At 40.1% G+C, this 11,593-nt stretch overlaps 1 protein-coding gene across 5 annotated transcripts in view; it reads right to left on the bottom strand.

The window, feature by feature from the left end:
- The window catches only part of sertad2b (SERTA domain containing 2b), a 62,550-nt gene that overhangs the window by 10,829 nt on the left and 40,128 nt on the right, over positions 1 to 11,593 (bottom strand). The window contains exon 1 of one of the 5 annotated variants that reach the window (XM_020587041.1): positions 8,345 to 8,592. The exons of 1 other annotated variant lie outside the window; for it this stretch is intronic. The gene's annotated coding sequence lies outside the window, so the exon portion shown is untranslated. 3 more of the 5 variants (XM_020587038.1, XM_020587037.1, XM_020587040.1) reach the window with 3 other exon arrangements.

Below are 11,593 nucleotides of genomic sequence, written 5' to 3' on the forward strand. Positions count from 1 at the left end.
AAAGAGGAGTGGGTCAAAATCCCCCCTGAGATGTGTGCAAACCTTGTGGCCAACTACAAGAAATGTCTGACCTCTGTGACTGCCAACAAAGGTTTTGCCACCAAGTACTAAAGCACGTTTTGCAAAGGGATCAAATATATATTTCATTCATGAAAATGCAAATTACTTTGTAACTTTTTTTGTAATGCATTTTTTTGTTATTGTTGTGTCTCTCACTGTTCACATAAACCTACCCTTGACATTGTAGATTGATCATTTCTTTGTTAGTGGGCAAACTTACAAAATCAGCTGGGGTTCAAATAATTTTTTTCCCTGACTGTATGTGTTAACTACAGAAAGTTGCCCATTACCCTAGGAATGTGTGTGTGTACTTGACCGCAACTTAATGTTAAAACCACTCTTATTTTGAAATTGCTGAAAAAAATCTTCATAAGTTATTCCATGGAACTAGGAAGGATAGATGGCAGAGGAGCACCCAAACCATAAGAAATAAGCGTAACATGTAGCTGAAAACAATGTCTATGTGTGTGCATGCCACAAATGTGCATGTTTCCTCTCGAAGTGATCATAAACACTCACATGACAGAAGTCAGCTGGATTTCAGCTATGATCTCTTACATAATGGCAAACCTGGTTAAAAAATATTACATTCCTACTGCACAACATCTAGCATCCCATTAAGCGAGAGTGGCATGTGAGTCAGCATGGCCGGCCCAAGTTTGATTTAACCACTTAAAACAAATAGCGCATGTTCTTTAAATTACTAAGGAGCTGAAGGGCCTCTTAAAGCAGTGAAAGACTTTGTCCCTGAGTTATGTGAACAATAAATGCATTCCATTTTGAGAATAATCCTAATTTTATTAACTTGAATGAACAGTCTAAATACTAAAAATCATCATCAATTAAAAAGTGCAGGTTAAAGACAGAAGATTGATCACACGCTCCAGATCTGATCACCAACATTACAAGCAATGTTCCCCCTAATTTTTCATGTGTATGAGCATACATACAAACTCCCTGAGAATTCCTTGGACCACTGTGAGCAACACCAGACGTGCACACTGTGGCAACACCAGTATCACACCTGTCCAAAACCTGAGATCATAACAAGTTACATGGCCTATTAAAAGAATCAAATTACAGCAGTAATTTCTGTTAGATTACTTTTAGTATAAGTGATCCCACTTACAATGAAAAAGACAAAAATCTTGTTTTTCATGAGCTGTGTAGTATTTTGTATGTCAGAGTGAGGATCCTGCTCTGGAAGAACTGAGATGTACACCTTTCAGAGATCAAATTTTGTTCACATTAAAACATTCACATTTTGCACAGTGAGATGTGTGCTGTAGCACAAGCATGTGATACAGTGTAAATTCCTATAATTCTTTGTCTGTTAAATACTGTATATAATTACACAGTTTTTATTAGCATTTCTACTACTCATAATCTAGTAACAGCATTTAATGATTAATATCCATAAATGAAAATTCTTAATTAATGACACTAGAATAAGCACAAATCTGATCGGGGACTTAAATTTCACCTTATTTTTCCCGTGTGTCCTTTCCACTTCTCCAGTGGTTGTAGACTTTGTCCAGGTTGATGGCCCCGTCTGCTTCTTGCTTTGACTTTATGCGCATCAGCTGGTCCAAATGCACCACTTCAAGACGATTTCTGGATGCTGTTTTGATATGATTCATTAAACTAAAACCTCTTTCACAATCTGCACTGGATGCTTGAAATGTAGCACAAATATCCACAAGCTGTGAGATCTCCTTTAGCTCCTCACATCTAAGTGCTGCAGCCACCATATCTGGGAATGTGCTGATTGACCCTTGTTTAAGTTTTTGCTTCACTATGTACTTGAATTCAGCATATTCACTGTTAATGGCCTCCATAGAATGTGGGTGGTGGAGAATGGCCTCATACTTCTTTGCCAGTATAGCAATGTCTGTTGATCCATACTCAAAACCAATGTCTGAGCTCAATGCTTCGATATCAAATGCAGACCACTCCTTCAATTCATCCTCTGGAAAACGAGCATCTAAGTGATCACAGAGCTTATGAATAAAAAGAGTAATCTCACTGGTATTTAGCTGATGAGGTCCTCATCACCTCTTTGACATGGTCACTCCACTGAACGTCCTTCTCATCCTTCAAGTATTGGGAACGCAACTTCTCAATCTTTGCTCTTGCAAAGCAGTGTCCTTCCATCACAGTCAGGTTGTGTCTTTGAAAAGAAAGGCAGAGTTGTGCCAGCTTGCCCAAAACATCTCCCAGAGCAGTGAGAGTAACCTTGAACTTTGAATCACTCAGCTTTTTGTAGCAGTAATTTGCCACTGGATCTCTGTTATCACTGGATTCTCTCTTGCAGTATTCTTCAAGCAAGACTCATTCCACTCAATTATATAAAAACAAATTAAGGTGCATAGGGCATGATTATTATTTTCTTATTGTGGACACAAACAAAAACAACCTAAAATGCAATTTAAGGTATTGCTTCTTACTTTGAACATGGAGAGTGAAATAAAAACTACGGTTTATGTCCCCATCATCAAAAAATCAAAAAAGAACAGACCTGAGTTTATAATTTCAATTTTTCAAAAAGATGAGCATGTCTACATTTTCTGGGGAGAGTGTAGACCTCTTTGCTGTAACTATGTCCCCTGCTGTTGAGAACACCCTCTCACTAGGCACTGAAGTGCCAGGCACAGCAAGATGGCGTCTTGCCTTTATGGCAAGGTGAGGGTATTTACATTCATTGCTTTTCCACCATGCCAGTGGATCACCATCGACTGGAATGCCACTTGCTGCCTCATAGGATGCCACCTCCTCTTTGTTGGTGTCAGCAAAAGCCTTGCTGCCCATGTCCTTCTGTGCAAAGGTGTCGCCAAAAAGCTCTGCCATTGCCGACTTCTTTTGAGGACGAGATGTGTCTGCTGCTGTTGGTGCTGCATCTTGACCCAGCAGAAGAATTTACTTTATTGATTAAAACAATTTTTTAAAATATATTTTAAACATTAAAATGTAGCAATAACTTTGAATAAAACATTATCATTATCATATATATATATATATATATATATATATATATATATGTGTGTGTGTGTATGTGTGTGTGTAAGTGTATCTGGGCTTCAGGTCCTCTAGAATGGCAGTCTTGACACCTTTTGTGATGGTGCTGTCTTTGCAATGTTGTTCCGTTAGGTGTGGTATTTGTCGCTTTAATAAAGCTGCAACTCCATTGTGCTTTCTGAGCATTACTGAGGTGCCATCAGAGGTCAGCATCACCATTCTCTGCAAGTCCAGTCCATGCTTGGAATAAAACTAAGTGATTGCCTGCGCAATATCGTAAGTAGTGCATGCTGTCAGCTGGACGATGCTGCTGAACACAGTTTTATAGTTGACGTCATTTTCCTCCCTGTTTTAATATATAAGACTAGCATTTTGTGCACTCTTATGTCTGTGCTCATCTACTATCAGGGTATGCCAGGGTGCATTTTTAACACTGAACATCGTCTCATTCTGCACTACCTCATTGATTGAGTTCACAAATTCAAAGGCATAATTTTTGCTTCGCCAGCTTTCTGGTATACTCACATACTTTGCCATGTGATCGTGGATTTGTTGAACCGACAGCATTGATGCATTCATTTTGATGGCAAGTAGAATATTGCCATGAGAACTTTAACTTGCTCGGGGTCAGATTTCTTTTTGTGTGACAGCTCATTCCTCTTCTCTTGATCTTTTGCACTCTCCTGCAATAATGTACCGATCCCCATTCCCATCTTGCGTCTTCGTCTAATTCCAACGGCATTCAAATGACTTTTCTGCTGAATGTGACGCTTGAGGTAGACCAACTTCCATTCAGTCCACACTTTTCCCTCTGAAAACGCACTTGCTACTTTGACTTCGCAGCATGTTTTGCAAAGCAGCCCTTTCTCACTCGAAAAAGAAAAAATCTCACCCAGTTTCACCTCTTGTTCTTCTGTTCGCACATACTCCGACAGCCATTCCATCTTAAAAGAACCTCATTTCTTTTTTACTTTGGCTTGGTGAGTGGATGTGCCACTGCCCATTCGGTTCATCACAGTAAGGGGTTAGCTTAGCAGCATTTACCTCTCCTAACGCCGCTGCACCGTTAGCTATATGCTAACCTGCAAAACAGGGGCACATATGCATAAAGCGCTAATGCGTTAATGACATTGATTGGCTGCGTAAGTAAATACGTGCAAACCGCATCATATCATTGGCTAGACAGTGTTAGTCATTGTTTTACTGTAGTTACCGCTTGTTGTCACTTGTCACTCACTGAGTTGCATTGCAAAATGGTACAGAATAAATTATGTGTTTATTTTATTTATAGCTCAGGATGGATTTTATTTTATGCGTTGCATAAATTTGCTGTGCACAGAGAATGCGGGAGCAGTGCGCAATTGTGCAAGTGCGCAGCTTAGAGGGATCAGTGATTACAAGTAGTGCACAGGAGTACATACTGCAAAGGTTAGGGGCAAAGCAACAGAGCAGCTGACATGTAAATCCTTTTTTGAGCTCACGCTGAAATGACACTCATTTGCCACTTCATTAGGTACAAACAGTTTTTTGTGAGGCTGCAGTGTTTGACACAATTGGGTTGGACAAAATACTAGGATAATCTCTCAGTATAATGCAGTACAACTCAGCAGCATCTCAAACTACAGCAACCAAAGTGACCATAAACACAGGATTTATAACAGGGCTGTTGAGTATATACAGTATTTCAGCCAAGCATCAAAGTTCTGCACAGCTAGTAGGCCTACATTGAACACTGTTGGGATATATTAGTTATGGTAGTTAAAGGTGCAGTCCACAAAGAGGTCAGCATCATGTCTCTTTTTACAAAACTGTGTGTGAATTTCAAATTTCTGGCCATTAATGTGTTCACATATAAACTCACTAACTCACTCCCTCTTACACACACAGACACACACACACGCTTAAGTCTATAAATAAAAGGCAGAAGAGAGCAGATTTAGGTCAGCAGACATGTCTACATGCTGTTGAGCGCTCCACTTTTTCCACTGAGCCTCTTCAGGAGAGAAAGCTTGACACTTCCAGTGATAAAGCCTCAGAACCTACAGTGTCATTATGTCTGGTCACTGGGTGTACAGTAGTATCCGCCTTATTACTGCAGCATACACCATATCACAGCAGCATCCACCTTGTTAGAACTTCAGAGCTGCAAACGTCATCATTTTTACTGCATTATTTAAGTATAATCCTTATCATTGTAGTACAGCCCTTATTACTACATTTAAAGCCATACTGCTGCACTGGGAGTGTTATTACTGTTACTACTTAGATGGACCCACCACTAAAAGGTATGCATAGTAGCCTGCTATATCCACCTGTCATAGGATGAGTGACAGGACAAAACTTTTGGTTCTGGTTTGTTACCATGCAAACCAAGGCGCTCTAACAATGCTTGTGAATATATATGTGTTAAAAATTATTTTGTTATTGTGTCTCCAAATACCAAAAAATTCATTCCAGCTCTTTGCTATTGTATTGACTTTGAAAATAACAGCAGAGAGCTGGGACACATTTTAAGGGATTGGAAGGTCTACTGGGTTCTAAAAAAACAACCAAAACGGTCATCTTAAAAGTAAAAGCCTTTTACCCAGCCTTATGTCTCCTGTTGCTGGAAATGTTCTAGAAAAGGTGAAATGGAAAATCACCATTTAAAAAAATGCATTCTGGATCCTAAGTCTGGGGACTTCCTGAGGTCTTCTCCACTCAACAACAACAGGGCTTTCCCTTCCTCACCTGCTCTGCTCATCTAGAGTATAGACAGCTGCATAACATCTGTCTATGCTCTGCGGTCTAAAGTGAGTCTATAAGTAAGAACCTGTGATGTGACCTACGTGCACAGTAGCGACAATGTGAAGAAGTTGTCCTGTCACTATGGGACCAGACCACTGGGTTGTGGTGCGTGTTACGAAACTGAGCCCCCTCCACTCACCACAACAGCTAAACAGACTGAGACAGTGCAAAAACACATTTCAACCCCTTCACAGCAGATTAAAGGCATAGATAAGAAACCACACTTCACACACTCGTCAGCAAAAAGATGTAGGCTACAGTCAGCAGTGGTAGAAAGTAACTAAGTACATTTACTCAAGTACTATACTTAAATAAAATGCTGAGGTATCTGTATTATACTTGAGAATTTTCATTTTGTGTTACTTTATACTTTGACTTCACTATATTTAAGAGGCAAATATTGTACATTTTACTCCACCACATTTATTTAACTTTAGTTACTTTTCAGAACCAGATTAATACAAAAAATACAGTCTAATTATAAGAACTCATTGATCTATGGTGGAAAATTCACAAGCTACCCAGCAGTAATTCAAATTAAATATATATGAAGGTTAAAACTAGCTCCTCCTTTACCAGCTGCAACATTAAATGTGATGTACACAATAATGCACCAGTCATTATAATACAATAATATGATATACAGGAATGTGAAATATGTGTACTATATGTGTACTTTTAGTGCTTTAAGTATGTTCTGATAGTAATGCTTTTGTGCTTTTACTTAAGTAACATTTTGAATGCTGGACTTTTACTTGTATTTTTACACTGTTTTATTGTCCACATCTGACAGTCAGTGTTGGGGAGTAGTAAACTAACTGCAAACTACAATTTTCAGTAGCTTCAAATTTGTGTACTGACTGAAGCAGTTAAATTACATTTTTGCCATTTTTTGGATAGTTAAGTCCTGCAAGTACAAATAATTTTCAACCATAAAAGGAAAAGAATGATATTTTTATTTTAATTTTACCATTGCTTCTCTAACCCTAACCGCCTTCTCGTTAAGAACATTGCGCATGAGGATGTGTCGTATAAACAAGAGATTCTGCTCTGAAAAGTAGATGTAAAAGACAGGCCTGTTTAGACCAGTGTTTAAGCTGTTCATATGGTCTAAAAGGTATAGGTTCAAGACTGTTTTAGTTGTTAGGTTTGTACAAGTCAGATGTTGCAAAACTGTCAAGTAACACAACAGGCTCATATTTTTATATCTATATTTTTGATAGTTGTTTTAGAGAATACAAACCCCAAATTTGTTTACAAAAAATATATAACATCATTGTGAAATGCCACTGTGAATTTTAATTTGGACAGGGTTTTTTTTTTCTTCCTCTCAGGTAAATACACTCAACTGAGTTGTATTTTTGCTTGCCTGAGTTTTTTAGTCATATATTGCTGTAGTTTAACTTCTTCTGGTGAGAAGTAATTAGTAGTTTACAAAGCTTGCAAAATGCACGTATTTTCCCTAGAACTGGCTACAGTTTTGTGCTTGCAAATGAAATCGATGGAACTACCATCTATGTGCTGCTGTTGACAACACATATCCTCAAATATGTAGACTTCCCCAACGCACATCTGAATGTAGCTACATAATCTAGGTCATTACTTTTTACATTTAGAATTGCCTAAATGCAAGTATTCATTTACTGAACATTATTCGTTGGGCCTATTGCAGTATGTGCACCAGATGAGAGTATTATGGGAAAGCATTCGATGTATTTTGGGTATAAAAAAAGTTTAGCAGACACTTTTCTCCGTAGAGACAGACTAGAAGGTGGCGGCCACTGCCTCGGGTATTGACACCGGAATGTTTTTGCATACAGAGCTACAGGGTCGATGGAGGTACAGCAGGGACAAGTATTGGCAGAGAGGCATATAATACGAAAACTTAACCACCCACCGCACTACTGCCATTCACCCTGTCTACTATTCGTGAGAAATGGGTTACGTTGCCCAAAAGAAATATATCTCCTCGGCGTGTTTTACGTTGACTTTTTGAAAGACAGAAACTGTGTCTTACCACATCGAGGTCCGCCGGAGTTTGAAAGAGAAACATGGGGGTATTTAAACAGTCCCGTGGACTACTGATAAAAAAAAAAAAACACAAGGAACCCTCGCTAGCGCAAACACTCACACAATGGCGTTGATAGGAGGAGAAAAGTGCCTCAGTCACAGGAACGCTGATGCCTTCACGAGCTGCAGGACACTGCAGGCAAGCTGCACGTGCGCCTATGTCCCTTAGTTGCTGGCATGTAACAACAGCGTTCATTACAGTCTGGCATCATGTTACAGCAAGCTGCAGGGGGAACGAGTTAATGAGACGGGCGAATGTATGGTGAATGTTGCACTTAAGTAAACAATATCGACACCTGGCAAGTCCAAATGTGAAGACATTCGGAGATAACAGAACCTGTCACTCAGATAATACAACACTTCGGCAACTAGAGGTAAACTGAATGCAATTTTCAGTTTGTGATAAACTTACAAAGGGTCTGTGCTGAGAAGTTCCTTAAAAGCTGTCCTCCGTAATACATTAAGTCAAAATATGCAAGTAGCAATCTCACTGCAGGCAATTCCTAGATACACATACGTTTTTAAGAGTTCGTTTACTTTTATTAACCATGTAACAAAGGCACGATTGCTGCCATGACAGGATCCATTTTGTTAAGGCCAGTAGGTTTACGAGGAGCACATGAAGGCAACTGGGGAAGCTGAAACCGAGCAGCTGCCCCGAGAAGATGCGTCGTCAACTTTGCTCCGCCCCCCCACGATGTGTTACGTTGTAACATTGTATCTCTCTCTCTTCCTCCCTGTGTGTTAATTAAACATTAACAACACTTTGACACTAAAGTGGAAGCAATATTCTCTTTGTCATGACTTTTATAGAGATGTCCTGCCAGTACTTTTATTATACTTTCAAAAAGTATCTTATCAGAGATTTTTAGTTCTGTTGATAATTAACTTCTTGTTTTTCATGTACTGAACACTTGGAATAATTAATTTATTCTTTCAATTACATGACAATGGTGAGTGGTCACAGAACTGAGCAACTGAGTCATGGAGTTTGTCTGGTTATCGATGCCTGTCCTACACAGCAGCAGATGGCAGGGTGGTGTTAAGTACTCTTAAACAAAACCCAGCAGAGTCTGTTCCATGCAGACAAAAACACCAGTGGAGCATCCTGGGGCAGAAAATTTGACCGTTTGTGCCCCCTGTTGCACACTCACCCAGATGTGCACTGATATACACTCACCAACACAATATGGTAAATGGTAAATGGACTGTATTTATATAGCGCATTTTCCACAGTGTGTTACACTGGCCAAAGCGCTTTACAGAGATGATACACCATTCACCCATTCACACAGAACATTCACACACCAATGACGACAGCTGCCACACAACGGCGCTAATCAAGCCACCGGGAGCAATTCGGGGTTCAGTGTCTTGCTCAGGGACACTTAGGCATGCGGGGAGACCGGGAGTCGAACCACCAACTAGAAGTCTCCTTACTCTTCAGACAGGCTGCATGTGCTTTTTCCATCTACTGGAATTCTGTCCTTACAGAACTCAGTCATAAGTTTCTTCTCATGTCGGAATGGAAAGCAGCATTTCAGCTTTCATAGTGCACTAAAACTTACCACTATAAGGGGGGAAAAAAACTCACCAAGCTAACAAGCTTGCTGACTCTTGAGCTTAGTTGCTAACCGGACAATAAGTTCACATAGTTAATTCAAAAATTGTATTTGTACCATTGACTCCTAGCTCACAGCTGTACCAATAAAGGAAGTTTACAGTAAATAAAAGTGAATGGTGCAAAACAGTGAATAAGCTACAATAGGTTCCTCCATGCTTTTCAAATGTCAGCACTGCCAACATGGATTGCTGTTGGTCAACAGTGCAACTTTGCTGGTCAAAGGTGTTCAAAGTTCAACACAACACCAAGTAGTTGTGCAGCTTAATTTTGTCCAAACAACTAGAGCTGTTATTTATAGCAATTTCACTGATACTGGTGACCAGACCATAAGTCATTATTTGCTGTATGACATGTGTATGACATGAGATTTTTAATAAAAGGTACAGGGGACTCAGTACAGCTCAAGCACAGCATATTGTTATGTTGGTCAAATAATAAAAGACAACAACAGGGATTCTCAATGTATCGATATCAAACAAATAGTGTAACCTGAACAAACCATCAGCTGGAGTTTGCCTAACAGGCACATTAGCTAGCTCTGTGCATGTGTGTATATGTAGCTTCTGTGGTGAACAGAGATCTGATTTTAGTCCTGTGTTCATCTGCCGAGCAGAGAAGAGGGATGGCTCTAAATAAAGATTTCAGGTCAAAAACAGGAAATGGCTCAGTGAACATGGAGGGCAGGGCCATAGCAACACCAACTGGAGAGCTGCACCCACAACATCCCTCCCTCCCTCTATCTTTATTTATTTCCCCCTTGCTCTTCTTTTGTGTGTGAAATCTGCCTGTTCCTCATCCGTCCTTCATTTTTGCCATTGCTTTGTCCTTATTTTTTAATTTCTGTCTCTGTATTTTTCTCTTTCTATGAATTTATTTCATTTTTTGAGGTTTTAAGTTCACTTCAGTGACTTGATTGCCATCGCTGAAATAAAACTGCAAAAACACAATGCAAAAGATGAACAGTTAATGTATGAAATCCCACTGACATAAATTGTTTCCAAACATGTACAATGTAACATAATCAACAGCATCTGCAATAATATAAAAAGATCTTGACAAGTGGGTTGGAAAGTGGGTCCCAGGGTGACACCAGGTGAGAACCACTGCTCTAGGTGACAGTCAAAACATCCTTCCCTTCCTTCGTATAAATATCATTAAACTTAAATCTTATTTGTTATGAATGAATTAACTTTCTAATCTGTTTTCTCTACACTGGGAGAACTGTTCAGCCAATGACAACAGCTGTACAGTGCAATGATTCCTGACCCAATGGATAAGTCTGAAGATTATTTAAAAAACAAACACGCCTCTACTTCCTCCGCAAACTGAGGAGAGCCAGTGTCCCACCCCCCATCATGCACTCCTTCTACCGGGGCCAGCCTGCAAAATCATCAGCACCACTCTGCCTTCCCTTACGGACATCTTTAACACCTGCCTCACCCGCAGAGCCATCAACATTGCTGATGACACCTCCCACCTTGCACACTCCCACTTCAGACTCCTGCCTTCAGGGAGAAGGTATCGGAGTCTTCAGGCCCACTCCACCAGACTTACAAACAGCTTCATCCACCTGGCTATGAGGATGCTGAACACTGTCCATTACCCCCCCACCCCTGGACCGTTACCCACCATAGAACATAAAAAGACTACCCCTGCTGTTTGCACAAACCCAATACATTCCCCCTTTTCGTCATATTATATGTGAATCTCAGGCTGACAACAAACAAGCTGTTTTTTTATGTCATATGTGCTGCTGTTGGTCATTTGCACTGCTGTCCATGTACATCCATCCATCCATCCATTTTCTTCCGCTTATCCGGGACCGGGTCGTGGGGGCAGCAGTCTAAGCAAAGATGCCCAGACTTCCCTCTCTCCAGACACTTCCTCCAGCTCCTCCACTCCTCCATGTACATTTCATGAGCTATTATACATATCATCACTAACGCCCCTGGTGATGCTGACCACCTGACAATCTTCTTGTTATTATTTGCACTACTGTCACTGTTTGCACATGGCTTTGAGTTTCATCATAGCCTA

Source organism: Monopterus albus, unplaced genomic scaffold, assembly GCF_001952655.1.
Source record: "Monopterus albus unplaced genomic scaffold, M_albus_1.0 scaffold436.1, whole genome shotgun sequence".
In the NCBI taxonomy this organism is placed as follows: Eukaryota; Metazoa; Chordata; class Actinopteri; order Synbranchiformes; family Synbranchidae; genus Monopterus; species Monopterus albus.